General features: G+C 47.0%; 1 long non-coding RNA gene across 1 annotated transcript in view; it reads left to right on the top strand.

The window, feature by feature from the left end:
* Window positions 1-4,668, top strand: part of LOC137629479 (uncharacterized) — a 51,995-nt gene extending 47,327 nt beyond the window's left edge. Inside the window, exon 3 of the long non-coding RNA XR_011041520.1 lies at window positions 1,869-4,668. This is a non-coding gene — a long non-coding RNA (uncharacterized lncRNA). The remainder of the gene's footprint in view (window positions 1-1,868) is intronic.
* The last annotated feature ends 14,177 nt before the right edge of the window (window positions 4,669-18,845 follow it).

Below are 18,845 nucleotides of genomic sequence, written 5' to 3'. Positions count from 1 at the left end.
GGCCAAGTCTTCCTCCTGAAGGGCATCGACCTGGGGGCCTCGAGACACATGGCGATGCTTGTCAAAAGCTTCGAGCAGTCTTGCCCCCCTCAGGCGAGGAGGGTGCCCCAGTGGGACTTAGCCAAGGTCCTGAAGATGCTATGTCGTCCCCCCTTTGAACCCTTGAAGGATATCGTAGACAAGATCTCACCCTCAAGGCCGTCTTCTTGCTGGCGTCTCTCACTCAAAGGGGTGGAAAGAAGTATCCTTCAAGTTCGTGCCTTCTTTTGTGGCCAAGACTCAGAACCCAGCAGTCTGGGACCCGAGGTTTGAAGGTTTCTCAATTCCTGCCATCCCTAAAACAGGCAATGCAGAAGACTTAAAATTGTGCCCAGTGCGAACAATTAGAAAATACCTGGAAAGGACAGCGCATCTCCGACCAGGCATCAAGAGCCTCTTCGTTTCCACAGGTATTAATAAGAAACAAGTTTCCAAAAACACCATCTTCTGGTTGAGACAGGTTATCGCCAGAACCTACAAGGAGGCTAGCATGGCAGTGCCAGGCACTCCCAGACCTCATGACATCTGGGGCCTGAGCACCTCCTTAGCCTTTGAGAAAAACATGGCAGTAGGGCAAATCCTGCGAGCAGGTACTTGGTCGAACCAGTCAACCTTTACTGCCCACTACCTCAAGGACTACTCAAGAAAATCCTTGGATGGGTTCTCCATTGGAACAGTCATCTCCGCCTTCCAAGCGGTGTAACGGTAAAACCCCAGGCGCATTCAAGACTAGCAACCGGTAGGCACAAGTGCGGTCTCCTACCTCCTGCCCAGTTGCTTACTTGCCTCTTCGGGGAGTACCGTCTGTTCCCAGAAAATAACACATTCTTCACGGCTACGCTTCGAGAAGGAACGTCAAAAGAAGTTTTTCAAAGGGTGAGTACTTAGACACTAACGTGAATTTTTGTGTAGTTACCCTCGCTTCCGCTCTCTAGTAGGTCCCGTTATCCAGAGGCCTTTTGGCCTCCACGGCCGGGTTAGTGGGTCAGAATAGCACTCCCTCCTCCTAAAGTGTAAGTCTCCTAAGAAAGTAGTTCGAGGTAAGTATTCGTGTTGGAACAAATCATAAATTTTAAGTAATTTTTATTTTTCCTAACATACTTACCGAGAACTACTTTCGGGTAATGGCCCTCCCTTCCTTCCCCGAGTGCCTCTCTTCCCTTGCTAGCATTATGCTAATTCAATAGAACTTAATGAAGATGCTGACCCAGCAAGCTAGCGACCTACCTTAATCCTACCCTCGGGGCACATTCGTTGATGCCGGGGGTAAGGCTTCTTAGAGCGCGGAGTGGGGGATAACTTACTCAAAACTATGGTCGGCAGAGAGGAGATCACCAGTGACCTCCTAGAAAGTAGTTCTCGGTAAGTATGTTAGGAAAAATAAAAATTACTGAAAATTTTTGATATTGTATAGTTTTTACCACTTTTTAAGGAAAATATTTTTGTTTCTTCTGCTTTAGGTATTTACTGTATGGCACCTGAAAGAATGACCATTTGATGAAGTCGGATTGCATATTTTTTTTTTCTTTCGCCTCCAGGAATCATCAAATTGCTCTCCACAATTCATGATATTATGTTAATTTCATTCTAAAACTTAGGGTGTCCACTTGCCAGATGTAATATATAAAGTCCCTGTCCACTTGCCAGATGTAATATATAAAGTCCCTATCTTCATCTAAAAATGGACAAAAATTGTTTTTTTTTGTAGAAATATCTGCATCAAAGAAATTGCTTGAAATCATGAAAATTGATATTCTGCTGTTATTTTTAGTATTATATCAATTTTATATTTATTATTTTGTATACTGAACATGTTTTTCATTCCTCAGGCATCAAGGCATGGGTGATTTACATCTCGCTGAAGCAGTACAACAGTGACTATTGAATGACATTCAAATATTGTTCACCTTCGGAGCTGCCAAGTAACGACCTCTATTTCATGTGCTGTTTATTTACTCAAGATGCCAAAGAATATTAAAAGTTGATAAGTGAAGTAGTAGGGCAAGATATAGAAGTCATTAAAGGCTAAAGGGAAGTAGAAAAGTTGAAGGGAAGCTTTAAATCTTCATAATAAGTGAGGGGGTGCCTCATAAAACCCCTTCAGATACATACATACATATACCAAGGCACTTCCCCCAATTTTGGGGGGTAGCCGACATCAACAAATGAAACAAAACAAAAAGGGGACCTCTACTCTCTACGTTCCTCCCAACTATCATATCCCTTCAGATACAAACACAAATTAAACGGAAATCATAAATTTCAGATATTGTATCAAAAATTTATGATGAAATACTGTAATTAAACAATATTATATAGTATAATTTAATGCAGTAAACAAGTCGACATTTGCAATAAAACATGGGACTATTTGTTGACTTTTGCCGCTGAAATTCGTAGGCATGAGTCAGGTGAAGCCTAACATAGGACAAAATTTAACTGACAAATAATTTGACTTGCAAACAGCTTCTTGGAATCTATTAAGTTTGTAAGTTGTATAGCCTAGATGACTTAGTGCATTTGGTGAATCATGGGAGGAATTGCAAAAAAAAAAAAAAAAAAAAAAAGATCTGACAAGAGAAAACAAATGTTATTCATGAGAAACTTGGTGAGACTTACTAAAGCCTTCGAACATGAGCAAGTTACAGTTCCAAGAGCTATGGAAAGAATAATGATGGGAATAAAACTAGAGACAGAAAAAGAGCAACATTGATACTAAAGCAAATAAAAGTAGAGAATATTCTGTAACATGTAAGACAAAGTAATGTACATAGGCAGGACATTTAATTAGAAAGACATATTAGATTGAGATTGAGAATATCATTGATGAGTCAAGAAAATTTAAAGGTATATACTGGCTAAAAGACCATAAACAGATGAGAGTGATATACACTACTATATACAGCTTTCTAAGTTGTGTTTCATTTATTGAACAAATTTCTATAGAAAAAAGAAGGCAAGGTTAAAGAAGTTTTAATTCATTATGAAAAGCCAAGGGTTATTATTATCATTACTACTTGCTAAGCTACAACCCTAGTTGGAAAAGCAGGATGCTGTAAGCCCAGGGGCTCCAACAGGGAAAATAGCCCAGGGAGGAAAGGAAACAAGGAAAAATAATTTTTTAAGATTAATAAATTTAAAATAAATATCTTTATATAAACTATAAAATCTTCAACAAAACAAGAGGAAGAGAAACAAGATGGAACAGCATGCCCGAGTGTACCCTCAAGCAAGAGAACTCTAACCCAAGACAGTGGAAGACCATGATACAGACACTATGGCACTACCCAAGACTAGAGAACAATGGTTTGATTTTGGAGTGTCCTTCTCCTAGAAGAGCTGCTTACCATAACTCAAGAGTCTCTTCTACCCTTACCATGTGAAACGTAGCCTCGAAAAAATTACAGTGCAGTAGTTAACCCCTTGGGTGAATAAGAAATTGTTTGGTAATCTTGTTGTCAGGTGTATGATGACAGAGAAGAATCTGTAAAGAATATGCCAGACTATTCAGTGTATGTGTAGGCAAGGGAAAGTGAACCATAACCAGAGAGATGGATCCAATGTAGTACTGTCTGGCCAGTCAAAGGATCCAATAACACTCTAGCGGTAGTATCTTCAACAAGCCTACCAGACCATTCTTTTTACCTGCCATTGCAGGAGCCCCATCTGCTGTAGTGCAAAGTAAATTCTTGTAATCCAGTCCAAACCTAGCTAACACAAGTATTCTTTCTCTCTCTGTCACTTGACGAAAGAAAGTTTTAGGAATTTAAGTAATTAAGGCTTAATAAATTTTCAGCTAGGCAGTTGGCTTCGTAGGCTGCAGGTTGCACAGGCCTGTCTTAGAGGAACCAAAGTAGATTCTTGGGTTGGAATAAAAGTATTAAAGCAACATCCTCCAGCAAAGATGAAAACTAAATGCATTTGTGGTGTATATTGCCTATCAAAAAGGTTTTTAAAGGAGTGTATGAAGTGTCGTTTCTGAACGAAAATGAGATGGCTTCTACGTAAACCCAAAAATTGTACAAATCACCAAGATGAGATAGTTGCCCTAGCAATCCCACAGCATGTATGCTAAAACTGTTTATTTGGATTTTCATTTCCCTCTAGTATTATATCAATACTTCTATTCCACTTGGCAAATTCAAAGTTCAAATATGGTCAGAAAGTGTTCTTGCAAAGAATACTCTAATTTTTTTTAAACTATCCAAAGAATTTGTCAAGTCTTAACATTTTTGCTGATAGGAAAAGTCTACTGCACTGTACTTTCCTAGTCAGTTCTAGCATACATATTGAAGGTAGACTATACAGTGTAGCTTCAGGCAGTGTTTATTTTCAGTTTTGGAATTATGCTAGGGACCTATGTCATAGAAAACTAGGAAAGATGCTTATTTTCCTTATTTTTTTATGTGAAGAGTAATCTCATGTAGTTAAAAATTGTAGTGATGATAATCCAAAGAAAAGGATGACATCATATGTTTTGTTGAAAAATTCTTTTTCATACTTTATTTTTTAAAAAATTTATTTATAAAGCTTTTTACCTATATTTACATTATTAAATACTGTATACTTATTTTAATTTTGTCTTCATTCTGCTAATGATAGAATTTTTTTTTTATGAATAAATTTGAACTTTAACCACAATCTTTTTTATTATATCTTGTCCTTAAATGTACACTGGAAGGCATGATAATACATTCAAACCTCATTGATACATTAGTAAATAAAGCAATGAATGAGTACATAATGGACTGAGGTGCGTATACATTGGACACCCAACTCATAATAGAAACGCACCAAATTTATGGGACATTTTCTCAGCAGGGTATTGTAACATTTGTAATATGACAAATTGAAAATAATTTGTGTTTTCCCTAATGATACAAACCTTGAGCTCTTTATTAGGGAATATACTTTCAGCAAAGCTGGAAGACTAGCCACGAGACTTTTAGCGAGGTGTAACTACCCTACCATTAGTTAGTACCAGCTACTGTGCACACAGACACACCTGTATTCTATCATCACTTTTGCTAGCAGGCAGGACTTATTATTATTAATAAATGCTGAGCTACAACCCTAGTTGGAAAAGCAGGATGCTATAAGCCCAGGGGCTCCAACAGGGAAAATAGCCCAGTGAGGAAAGGAAACCAGGAATGCATCGTATAATACTGCCTTGACTAAAATTAACAATATTTTTAATTTACATGTGTCGCTACCTTGAATTATCAAAACACATAATTGCGTTGTAAGGGAAAGTAGGCTATAACGACATAATGTGAGTAAAAAGGAGATGGGGGAGAGGAACATGGAGTGATACGAGCGCATAGCCTAACCCTCCAAAATCGGGTATAATGCCAATATGGTCAGGTAATACAATTGACTAAAAGATATAAACCTATAAGATTTAAATCGTGTCCTAACCCCTAAACAGATTGCTTCACACTGAATGAAAACTTTAGTCTTCCGTAGAAGGCTAAAGGAGGGATGCTACTGGATAGCATACTCGCATATTACAATGTAAACGTTTTAAACTAGATATAATATATGTATATCAAAAGGGGAACTCACTGGCGTAAGCTACCTTCCATGGTACAGAGGCTATGGCACTACCCAAGACTAGAGAACAATGGTTTGCTTTGAGTGTCTTTATCTTAGACGAGCTGCTTACCATAGCTAAAGAGTCTCTTCTACCCTTATCAAGAGGAAAGTAGCCACTGAACAATTACAGTGCAGTAGTTAACCCCTTGGGTGAAGAAGAATTGTTAGGTAATCTCAGTGTTGTCAGGTGTACGAAGACAGAGGAGAATCTGTAAAGAATAGGCCAGACTATTTGGTGTATATGTAGGCAAAGGGAAAGAACAGTAACCAGAGAGAAGGATCCAATGTAGTACTATTTAGCCAGTCAAAGGACCCCATAACTCTCTGGCGGTAGTATCTCAATAGGCGGCTGGTACCCTGGCCAACCTACTTACCGGGGATATGTGATGGCAGGCCAATTTTCTATAAAGAGCTCAATGTTTGTATCATTAGCAAAAATACTAATTACTTTAAATTTGTTATCTGTTCCAACTAAATACAAAACTTTAGCTCTTCATTAGGGAAGACTCGCCCTAAGGTGGGTGGAAGTCCTAACCAACTGGTTGGCTTTTGACCAGGGGGTTTCTCCCTTCATGCTACTCACATAGAAGGGGATAACCCTGACACCTTGCTCAAACCTATGTGCAATAGCACACTTCAGCGGCCTGAGCAATGAGTGTGATTGTTCGATAATAGTAGTGTGACTAGCCTAAGTAAGAATTCACTGAAACATAGGAATCTTTGGACCAACCATACATGTTACCCAATCGCACCTTGCCAGGTGGTATGGGGATGCAACAAGTATATATTTCTATACCAGTTTACACAAGGGAAATGGTTTTACTTGTAGACAGGAGGTCAGCTTGGAGAGTACCATAGGTGTTGTTTCCCAAGAGAGGGGAAGATAAAAGAAAGAAAGAGCTAGTCATTCTTTTTAATCATCCCAGACTTATTCCTGGGTAACCTCTGTCCTCCACCATCTGTTAATTGTCCATCAAGGAGCCTGAGGTGTTTAAACCAATTATTTATGTTCCTGCAGGTAATGGCCGGTGAAGGTCGTTTGGCGCTTCGACACACCCGCTTGTAAGATCTGCATCACAGAGTAGTTGCTCTTGAATGCTAGGAATTTACTTGTGCCTCTAACGTCATGAGCTCTGGGTCTCCTCGTCTGTGAAGAAAGATCAGGATTTAATGCAGAGATAAATTTCTTGGTGATCCTTCTCTTGAACTTCCCCGTGCTGACAAAGAGTGCTGCCAATCGCGGGCAAGCTCCTGCAGTTCTCTTGAGGTAGCACCTCAAGCTTCTTACTGGACAAAATAGCAGTTTATCTGGATCATTGGTGAGACAACGAAGACTCCTAATCCCGAAGGGCTCAAACCTGGGATCCATTGTTGCAAGAATTTTAGGTCTGGAGACACACTGAGGAACTAAGTTCAGTATCACCTGTCCCCAACCCTAGAATGGGTGACGTTGATGTAATAATAAAGGGCGTGTCATTCATTAATTCTATTGATAGAGTTCAGGCCAAGCAAGAAGGTCGTCCTAAGTGTCAGGTGAAGAACTGATGTCTGACAGAGGTACCAAGCGTGCTCCTTTCTGAGATCGCAATATGCTGATTCCACACAGGTGGTCTAACCTCCTACTGAGGAGAGGTAAGTTGGAGACTCCATATGAGGATAGACAACTCCCACAAAGAGGAAATACCTTTCCCGTTGAAGGCTAGGCTTAAAGCTGAGTGGTAGTCTAACCGACGAGACAGAGAGAAATCTCCTTCCCGAAGTCGAAGGGACTCCACTATCAATGGAGTAGAGACATCGAGAGGGGCGATATTCTTCTGCTACCTGCCACACAGAAAGCTGCCTGCTTTGCCCGTAAGACTTCAGTTGATGATTCCCATGGGTAACCGAACATTTCTTCGCAATACTGTAGGTTGCACAAAAAGACACTCATCTTTCTGTGTGGCTGTCTTTGAAGATCTTGATGTGGAGAGTGGTCCCTTAGCACCTCTGAGAACAGATGTAGAAGATTTGGAAACCAATCTGCCTGGTGCTTAGCCTGGATGCCCTTCTTTGTTGAGCAATCTTACAAGGTCAACCAGAGGCGATGGGGAAACGCGTCAACATCTATGCTGGCCCTTGTCTGAAGGCTCCTAGCCGAGAGTTTGGGAAAAAGGTACAGACTAGCAGTATATCGGAAGCTTTTCGATCAGAGAACGGGGCGGACAGGTCTACTATCTGTGAAATCCACTAAGTCAAGACTATGCTGGGTACTTGAAGATTCACAGACCACTCACAGCCAACTGAGTTAATACTCAGATTGTCCACCAGAACATCTCCCTTGTCTGTAGAGCAAGGTTGCAGGAGAGCTGAGGAGTGTTCCTCCACCTTAGCATTTTCCCAACTAGTTAGCATAGGTACTGAGAAGAGGAACTTCCCTGATTGTTTGACTATAAGACACTCCCGTGGTGTCATCGTTCATCAACATCATGGAGTGTCCTGAAGGGCACTGTTGGACAATTGGAGTAAAGTAACTGTTGCCTGGCGTAATGGTTCATAGGGAGGTCTCTTAAGAGACCTGAGAACTCTAACCACTTTCCATGGGGGAGGTCTCACTTCTGACTGGGGGCATGTAAGTTCATAACTCCGTATGAGTAGAGAAAGTTCTAGCAATGAAGAAATGTCCATTCCTTTCAGTCTGAAGGCGAGGCTTAAGGCTGAGCGATAGCCTTTCACTGCCGAGACTGATAGGCGCATTTCTTCACGCAAATACACGAGGAACTCCGCTATTGCTGGAATAGTGACATCGAGTGGAGAGATACCCCTTTCACGACACCAACCACAGAAGATTTTCCACTTTGCCTGGTAGACTGCTGCTGATGATTTTCGCAGATGTCCAGACATCCTAATCACAACTTGTTGCAAAAATCCTCTCTCAGAGAGGAGATGCTGGATAGTCTCCAGGCGTGAAGTCGCAGTGAAGCTACAGCTTTGTGGAAGATGTTGGCGTGTGGTTGTTTGAGTAGATTGTGTCGTGGAGGGAGTTCTCTTGGTGGCTCCTTTAGGAGTTGCAGAAGGTCAGGGAACCATTCTGCGTGATGCCATAGCGGAACTATGAGAGTCATTGAAAGATTGACCGATGTTCTGGTCTTGTTGAGTACCCTCCTCATCAGACAGACTGGGGGAAAGGAGTAAACATCGATGTTGTCCCACCGTTGTTGGAAAGCATCTTGCCAGAGAGCCTTGGGGTCTGGGACTGGGGAACAGTAGAGTGGGAGTTTGAAGTTCAGGGCCATTGCGAAGAGGTCCACAGTTGGAGAAGCCCACAAAGTCAAGACTTTGTTGGTTACTAGATGATCCAAAGACCACTCGGGACTCACTATCGTCGGCGAGAACATTCCTTTGTCCTGGAATGAAGCATGCCAATAGTGGTATCGAGTGGATTTTGGCCCATCTCAGTATCTCTACTGTTACATGGGATAGTTTCTGCGAAAAAGTACTTCCTTGTTTGTTGATGTAGGTCACTACTGTGGTGTTGTTGCTCATCACCACCACAGAGTGACTTGCCAGGAACTGTTGAGGGGCCAGAAAGACAGCCTTCATCTCTAGGAGATTTATGTGGAGATACTTTTCTGACTCTGACCAGGGGCCTGAGGTCGTGTGGTGCAGCACGTGGGGACCCCCACCCTTTTTTTGAAGTGTCTGAAAACAGCATCAAATCCGGGGAACTAGACAGGCCAGCAATGAAAGGTGACCAATAGACGTAGCCACAATTGGGCTGGAAGTTCTTCTCGTCTGAGAAAAAGTCTTGTGACCTTTCTCAGCCTTGCTATCCTGTCGTCTGATGGGAAGGCTTTGTGGAGAATGGTGTCTACAATCATGCCTAAGTATACCAGTCTTTAAGTGGGAAGCAGAGAGGACTTCTCGAGATTTACCATGATCCCCAGATCCTGGCAAAGTCTCAGAAGTTTGTCTCGGCGTTGAAGAAGGGTTGACACCGAGTCTGCTAGGATTAACCAGTCGTCCAGATAACAGAGGAGACGGATGCCAATCCTGTGTGCCCAAGATGACACTAGGGTGAACACTCTGGTGAAGACTTGTTGTGCTGTAGAAAGACCGAAGCACAGCACCTTGAACTGGTATACTATTCTGTTGTCTAGGCTGAATCTTAAGTACTTCCTTGAAGACGGATGGACTGGGATCTGGAAGTACGCGTCCTTTAGGTCCAGTGTGCATATGAAGTCTTGCGGTCTTACTGCTAGTCTGACCGTTTCTGCAGTCTTGTTCAGAGCGGAGAGGTCGATGACTGGTCTCCAACCTCCACATACCTTCTTCACAAGAAAGAGTCGACTGAAGAAGCCTGGGGATCTGTCGAGGACCTCTTGGAGAGCGCCCTTCTTCAACAGGGTCTGGACTTCTGCCCGAAGGGTTTGCCAATCCCATGGCAAAGGAGTTCAATGACACTGGATTCCTGGTCAGGGGAGGTAGAGATGCTATGAACGGGATGCGATATCCTAGACTGATCACAGAGATTGTCCAGGAATCGGCCCCGAGTTGCTTCCACCTGTTTGCTCAACTTTGTAGGCATCCCCCCACTGGTTTGCAGCCTCGGCTGCTCCCTCTAGGATTTTTACCTCCCCTGGAGGACTTTTTGCCTTTCCTGTCTTTGACAAGAAAGGGCTTAGACACTGTTGTCTTCGCTGCAGTTTTTGTCGTCGTTGTGGCCTTGGTTGGACAGGACTGCTGTGGTGCTGCAGGTTTATAGGGCTTAGATGTTAAAGCCCTATGGAGGAGGAAGTCTTGATGAGACTTCCTCCACCTCTCAGCAGCATGTTCCACATCCTTAGACTCAAACAGATTAGACCCCTCTATGGAGGAATGTCTGAGCCTATTGATCTTGACACTAGGGACCTTCTGGTGGAATCTCTCAGCTACTGCATCTCGACGTTTCAAGATGGTATTTGCCCACAAGTTCGAGACTTGGTGGGCAAGAAACTCGATCGTGTGATTACCTGAGAGAAGGAAGGTTTCCATAGCTTTCCTGGTACGTTCCTTGGAGAAATCCTTGGATCGTATCAGGATACCTAAGGTCCCCAACCAGATATCAAGCCACAAAGTAGCTTGCATAGCATTCTTCGTGACCTTCTCCTGGTTGAGGATCTAGGCTGCCGAGAACGAGACCTGCCGGTTGGAGAGTCTCTTAAGAGGGACTCCCCTGGTTAGCTCTTCCAGCGAGTAGTGAAGAGGAAGAGCTGAACTAGACTCCTCCAGGTTCTCGAAGTACCTCCTCTGCTGTACGCGAGGAGGTGGGAGAAGCTTGTTCGTGGTACCGGAACGGTTGGAGGAGAACATCTCGGAGAGCTGCTGGGCGATCTTGTCCCTGGTACTCTTCACCCCTTGAGACCAGGGCAGGGCTGCACTGGTCTTAAGAGGGATTTTGAGTACCAAAGACGCGGTCTAGGACCATGTCTTTGTCCTCTCGAGGGGGGATCTCCGGGTCGGAAAACCCGTTGAGAACCCTCATTAGATTCAGAACCTGCCAGAATGCATGTTCTGACTCCTGCTGGTCTTCTCCTGTTGAAGGACTTGCAGCAAAGTCTCCTATCCCCAAAAGCCTCTTCTTGGGGAGAGTCGCGGACGTTCCCCGAGTGGCTAGCTGGCTCCATCCTAGCCCTAGTGGAGGACTTTGGCATGGTTTTGGAGTCTTTAGATTCCTTCCAGGGAGGGAGGTAAGACTCCAACATCGATGAGTGTGGCATGTCCCTTCTATTCTCAGACTGTGAGGAACTCTCGGCGTGAAGAGATTTCCTCCATTGGTGCGATGGGGGAAAAGTCTCTCTTCGCGTGATTCCTTAGCTGACGGGAGATCTTCGTCCGAAATGGATGAAGAGTTAGTCTGAGGAACAGGAGGAACTTGCCTCGATGGTCTGAGTGGAGTCAGTTTCGCCCTCGGGGAAGTGACCGCATCCGGAACTCCTCTTTTCCTCTTCAAAGGGGTAGAGGAAGCCATGGTTCCATGCCCTAGATCAGACAGGAAAGGCTTGAAAGCTTGGGTTAAGGCTCTGATCAAGGCATTGAACCAGGGCTGCTGGCTGACAGATGCACTGTCAGACAGACCCCCTGAAGGGAAAGGGACCGAAGGTTCCCTGGGAGGAGTTACTGGAATTGGTGGGTTCGCCTTAGAATGCAGCTTAGGGATCCTGAACCCCTCTGCATGTTTCCCTTCTCCCACAATGCGTGGTGGTATGCGCTTCCGGGGAGGGGAATGAGGCGATGGCGACCATGGCGAATGACGTTCCTGTTGGTGCGCATGCTCGCGCGCGGGAGAATATTGGCACTCACACGCGGGAGAATATTGGCGCTTGCGCGAGGGAGAATAATGGTGCTCGCACAGGAGAATCATGATAAGCGCGCATCTGTAGAAAAAAGAGCGCACACGCGCAGGAAAATGTTTGCGCGGGCACTCCAGAGAATCATGATGGGCGCGTGGGAGTGTGTTGGCGCGCATCTATAGGAAAGAGAGGGTGCGCGCAGGTAAAAGTTGGCGCGCAGGTGAGGGCAACAAGGTTGTTGCCTCACCTATGAACTTGCACGCAGGAGAGTGATGGCGCGCAAGTTTTGGCTGGAACGTTGGTTGGCGCGCAAGATGGCGCACAGGAGAGCGCGGATGCGCAGGTTTTGGCTGGAACGTTGGTTGGCACACAGGAGAGCGCGGATGCGCAGGTGATGTGGGGCGCTCATGTTGGCGCGCGGGAGAGCGCTGTTGGGCAGGAGAACGTTGGCGTGCTGGTAACTGGCGCGTAGGAGAAATTTGGCACGCAGGTGAGCGCTGGCGCGCAGGTGAGTACTGGCGCGTAGGTGGGCGCTAGGGCGCAGGAGGGCACTGGCGCTTAGGAGATCGTGGGCGCTAGGGCGCAGGTGGGCACTGGAGCATAAGAGATCGTGGGCACAGGGCGCATAGGTGTAAGAGAGCGCTGGCGCGCAGGACAGCGCAAGTGCGTTGTGGTGTGCTGGCACGTAGGCGACCCTGAGCGTGTTTGCACAGGTGATCGTGGGCGCGTGTGCGCAAGGCGCGCAGGAGAGCGCTGAGGATCTTGATGGTGCGTAGGCACATGTTGGCACACAAGCGCGTGAGGTTGCTGCCCTTGGTAAGGGCGAGCAGGATGGGTGGTGCGCCGAAGCGTTGGTGACTGACGAGTGCTGGTCAGGGCATGTGGTGCGCAGGGCGAGAGTGATGGCGCGCAATAACGCACTTTGGTGGAGCTTTATTAGGCTCATACAGGAACGGCGATGGGAGGTCAGCAGGTCTGTTGGATGGATGGTCGACGTGTCCTTTGAAAGGACGACCATCCACCGAAGGAGATCGCGAACGATCTGCAGAGAGGTCTAAGACCAAAGTTACAAGACTGGTTGCAGGTGCAGTGATGGATGATCGGTCTAGAGGCTCCTCTGCTGGGTACTGCATTGAAGAAGTTGAACCAAAGAGGCGCCTCCTCACCACAGGTGAAGGAAGGCCTTTAAGTCGAAGGCCTTTAAGTCGAAGAGGAAGGCGAGCCTTCCGACAGATGTGCCCTCTGGGGGCCGTTGGATCAGCAAGCTGACCGTCAGCAGTTCTCCGAAGGGGAGTCTCTGTAAGTGAACTCTCCCGAGGGAGAAACACTAGCAGGAGAGACTGATGATGAACTTAAGTTTCCCCCTCAGAGAATGATCAGGAACAGGGGAAACTAAGTCGGCAGCTACTGTAGAGTTTGGAGTGGCAGAGGATATGGGTGATGTTGCATGCGACACCTCTGACACAACAACATCTACAAGTGTCAGGGGATCTACCTCTGACGGTGACGACGATTGCTTGACAGAAGCACCCATGCGGATGAAATCAAGCAATGCCTCCTTGGAGGGCGAATCCGTGAGCCCCAAGGAGGACCAAATCTGAAACACGGAAGTTAGTGATAAGGCCTCCCCCGGAGGGAGAGGTGGTGCTGCTTTGCTAGGGGAAGCAACCTCATCCCTCGAGACCCGGGGTTGGTCAGAAATAAATTGGTCTACGCCACTACTCGACAGTTTTTCGAAAGAGACCGACCGAGTAGGAGCTTCGGAGGAGGTTTGGGCGATGGAAGAAGAGGCCTTGGGTTTTTCTCCCTTCAAAGCAACCTTCGAAGGAGAAATATCCCACTTGGACTTCTTCCACCGTCGCGAAAACCTCTCCCACTGGGAGAAAGACCACTCCCTACACTCACTACACTTGTTGACACTATCACATCCTTGACCTCTGCAAGAAGGATAAAGGGCGTGAGGATCAGTCTCGACTGCCGACATGAATGTTCCACAGGGGCGGTCGGAGAGTCCAGGGCAGGTGCGCATGGTCGCAGAAGTCAACTTCACACACACAGTCTAAGAAAAAAGAAAAAGCAAAAAGCATTAATGGCTGCCAATTGTCGGCGAGGATGAAGAACAGCAACCATCCGAGCCGGAAGCAAAGTGAGCTCAATCATAGGTGTGTGAGGGGGAGCGGTAACAAGCTACTCTCCCTACCCCCGCTAACTAGCGGTGTGAGTAGTTAACCCTCGTTAAAAATTAATGGCTTGTCATTTCAGCTACGCCGAAAGTAATACCCCTATTAAAGAGCGTGATTTATATTCCAGTTACGGAACAAAGCTAATGTTTGTATCGTTGGGAAAAATACAATTTTCAATATTAAACTTAGCCGGTGATCATATAGCTGTCAGCTCTGCTGCCCGACAGAAAAACCTAAGGACAAAATACGCCAGCGATCGCTATACAGGTAGGGGGTGTTCATCAACAGCGCCATCTGTCGAGCAGGTACTCAAGTACTCCCAGTAAACACAGAACCAATTTTCTCTCTGTCGTGCCACTGGCAAGACCTATTAAATACGCTGTTGCTTTCTGGATTGATTTTCACGTTATTTGGTGAAGTATTCATTTCTGGTTATTAGCTTTCGCTGTGCAGAGGTTATCTTCAATACTTCCTTGCATTCTTTTATTGAATTTTGGATTATTTGTTGACGACTTGGATAGATTTTGAATCCCCCCTTTGACTAATTCAAGATGTCTGACCCTTCTCAAGTCCCCAAAAACAGGAAGTGTAGTGCTAGGGACTGTTCAAGGCGTCTTCCGAAGGCCTCTATCGATCCGCACACCATTTGTTCCAATTGTCGGGGTAAAACCTGTCAATTGGAAGATCGATGTGAGGAATGCGTTGGGCTTTCGGAATTCGATTTTCAAGAATTCCTGAAATATTCACGTAGGCTAGAGAGAGATAGAGTCAGGAGGAGTTCGTCTCGCTCAGTTGATTTTTCCTCTCCCCATGACCCACAACCTATTCCTTCCCCTGTAGTGGTTACTCCCGACCCCCCTTCTAGCACTCATCAACCTTCGATGGCAGATATGATGCGTGCCATCCAGGCTCTGGGTGAGAGATTCGAGTCATTGGCGAGTGACCGCAACCAACTCATGGCTGACGTCAGGGAGTTGAAGGGTAAAAGTGCAGTGGGAAGTGAAGTGAGTGTTAGTGCAGTGAAAAGTGTTAGTGTTACGCATGAGGGTGCGTCTGTTCGTGCCTGTCGTCCTCCCAGTCCGGGACCTCTTGCAAGCTCCCAAGCCCAGGGGAGAAGCAATGTCGTACGACCAAAGGGTTCGACAGGCTTTAATCAGCGGACAGACGTTCCCTCCGTGGTTTCGGACGTATCTTTCCTAGATCGCCCCACCCACAAGAAGACGAGTGAGCCCGTTCATTCCTCGTCTGCGGAAGAGGTTTCACGCCAGAAACGATGGACCAAGGTCTCACGGCCTCTTAAACACAAGGTCCCTTCCGCGCAAGTCCAACGGCCCAGGTGTAGCTACTGGGTCAGTTCGGACTCGCTGCAGTCTTCCGACGACTGCACACCTCCTAAGAGAGGCAAAGTGGTACCGCAACAGGCAGTAACACCGTCTGTTGCCGCACCTGCTGCTGTAGACCCTAAGTGGTCTTTGCTACAGTCTATGCAGACTCAGTTAGCTTCTTTCATGCAGGAGTATCGTGCGGAGAAGGTTGACGCTGCACCCGTTAGCCTACAACCAACCACGGTTGTGCGCCCAGTAGACGCTGAGGCTGCCTGCTCCCGCACTCCAGCTGTGAGAGTTCCACCACCCATGCGCAGTCGACCCTGCCAGACGCATGTTGACGTTCACCGACGCACGGAACCCTCCGTTGACGTTCACGTGTTACCACAACAACAGGAGGGTGGAGTTAAGTTGCCGTGTTTTGACGCTGTGCGTCAACCTCCGCAACCCACTGTGGTTTCCGCTACTCGACCGCAGTCAGGAGTAGACGCCTTGCGTCCCCACTCAGCTATGGTTGTTGCCAGTTCACAGACTGACCAACAGTTCCATGACGTTGGGTCCAGTGCAGCCACGCATGCACCCGTGCTGCCGGACTCAGCCGACCAGCTTTTACCTACTCCTTTGCCGCTTCCTCCTCAACATTCAGACGATGGACTCTCTGATGATGACGACGCTGCACATCTTGACGACCAACACACGGACATCGACGAACCCAAGACCACGCCTCCCTCCTTAGACTTTAGGAAAGTGCTTGCGCTGTTCAAGGATTTATATCCTGATCAGTTTGTGTCTGCAGCACCACGCTCGCCTCCCTCTGAGTTCGCTTTAGGCATGCAGTCATCCGCACCTGCCTTTACGAAGCTCGTACTCGCTCGCTCGTCCAAGAGAGCTTTAAGAGTACTGGGAGATTGGTTGCAGTCCAAAAAGCAACTTGGGAAGACAGCCTTCATGTTTCCCCCAGCCAAGCTTGCTTCCAGATCTAGCGTCTGGTATGCCACGGGAGAAGTTCTCGGCTTGGGAGTTCCTGCCTCTGCCCAGGGCGACTTCTCAAGTCTGGTAGACTCTCCCCGCAGGCTGGCCATGAGACGCTCCAAGATTTGTTGGACTCCTTCGGATATGGACCATCTAATGAAAGGAGTATTTCGAGCATTCGAAGTCTTTAACTTCTTGGACTGGTGTTTGGGAGCGTTGAGCAGGAAGACCTCCCCTTCTGACAAGGAAACTTCCATGCTCATTATGTCCTGCATGGACAAAGCCATACGGGATGGTTCTAGTGAGCTTGCGGCTTCTTTCGTGTCCGGGGTCCTCAAGAAGCGGGATCACCTTTGCTCCTTCTTGTCAGCTGGAGTCACCCCATGTCAAAAGTCGGAACTTATGTTTGCTCCTCTCTCGAAGTGCCTCTTCCCTGAGGAGTTGATCAAGGATATTGCCGCCTCCTTGATCCAGAAAGACACTCATGACCTGGTTGCGTCATCCGCACGCAAAGCCACCCCTTTGTCTTCCGTGCCTAGACCCAGGATGGACACTCCAGGGTCAAGGTTCATTCCGCCCTTTCGTGGCAGAGCCTCCAGCAGAGGAGGTGCTCGTGCCGAAGGTCAACGTGGGAGCAAGAAGAAGGGTTCCAAGTCCTTTAGAGGCAGAGTCTGACTGCCACCTTCTTCAGACAGCAGTGGGAGCCAGGCTCAAGAACTACTGGCAGGCCTGGGAGAACAGGGGTGCAGACGCACAGTCTGTGAAGTTACTCAGAGAGGGGTACAAGATTCCATTCTTGCGCAAGCCCCCTCTAGCAACAGCTCCCATCGACCTCTCTCCCAGGTACAGAGAGGAGGACAAGAGACTAGCTTTGCAGCAAGAGGTGTCTCTCTTACTACAAAAGGGAGCGGTAGTCAAAGTCCAGGACCATCAATCCCCGGGCTTCTACAACCGTCTCTTCTTAGTGGCGAAGAAGACAGGAGGGCGGAGGCCGGTGCTAGACGTCAGTGCTCTGAATGTCTTTGTCACAAAGCAGACGTTCACCATGGAGACGACAAAGTCGGTTCTAGCATCGGTCAGGAAGGAAGACTGGATGGTCTCGTTAGACCTAAAGGACGCTTACTTTCACGTCCCCATCCACCCAGATTCCCAACCTTTTCTAAGGTTCGTTTTCGGGAAGGTTGTATACCAGTTTCAAGCCCTGTGCTTTGGCCTAAGCACGGCACCTCTTGTTTTTACGAAACTGATGAGGAATATTGCCAAATTCCTGCATTTAGCAGACATCAGAGCCTCCCTCTATTTGGACGACTGGCTTCTAAGAGCTTCGTCAAGTCGTCGCTGTCTGGAGAATCTAAAGTGGACTCTGGATCTGACCAAGGAATTGGGTCTCCTGGTCAATATGGAAAAGTCCCAACTCGTCCCATCCCAAACTATAGTGTACCTAGGAATGGAGATTCAGAGTCAAGCTTTTCGGGCTTTTCCGTCGGCCCCCAGAATCAGTCAAGCCCAAGAATGCATCCAGAACATGCTGAAGAAGGACCGATGTTCAGTCAGACAGTGGATGAGTCTGATAGGGACGCTTTCATCACTGGACCAGTTCATCGCGTTAGGGAGACTCCACCTCCGACCCCTTCAATTTCACCTAGCTGTTCACTGGAGAAAGGACAAGACGCTAGAAGCGGTCTCGATTCCTATTTCCGAGAAGATGAAGTCTTCACTGACTTGGTGGAAGGTCAACATTCTCCTCAGGGAGGGTCTGCCACTGGCTGTTCAGACCCCCAACCACATTCTCTTCTCGGACGCATCGGACACGGGCTGGGGTGCGACATTGGACGGTCGGGAATGCTCGGGCACGTGGAATGCGGATCAAAGAGCGTTGCACATCAACTGCAAGGAGCTACTGGCAGTTCATCTGGCCTTGAGAAGCTTCAAGTCCCTCCTTCTAGGCAGGGTGGTGGAGGTGAACTCCGACAACACCACAGCCTTGGCGTACATCTCCAAGCAAGGAGGGACTCATTCGAGGACGTTGTACGAGATCGCAAGGGACCTCCTCACCTGGTCAAGAGATCGAAATGCTAGTAACGAGGTTCATTCAAGGCAACATGAATGTCATGGCAGACCGCCTCAGCCGGAAGGGTCAAATCATCCCAACAGAGTGGACCCTTCACAAGAATGTATGCAAGAGACTATGGGCCTTGTGGGGTCAGCCTACCATAGATCTGTTTGCAACCTCGATGACCAAGAGGCTCCCAATTTATTGCTCACCGATTCCGGACCCAGCAGCAGTTCACATAGATGCCTTTCTTCTGGATTGGTCCCATCTAGACCTTTATGCATTCCCCCCGTTCAAGATTGTCAACAGAGTACTGCAGAAGTTCGCCTCTCACGAAGGGACAAGGTTGACGTTGGTTGGTCCCCTCTGG

This window comes from Palaemon carinicauda, chromosome 37, assembly GCF_036898095.1.
Source record: "Palaemon carinicauda isolate YSFRI2023 chromosome 37, ASM3689809v2, whole genome shotgun sequence".
NCBI classification, from domain to species: Eukaryota; Metazoa; Arthropoda; class Malacostraca; order Decapoda; family Palaemonidae; genus Palaemon; species Palaemon carinicauda.
Note: the sequence above shows the minus strand (reverse complement) of the source record. Positions and strands in the feature narration are given on the sequence as shown.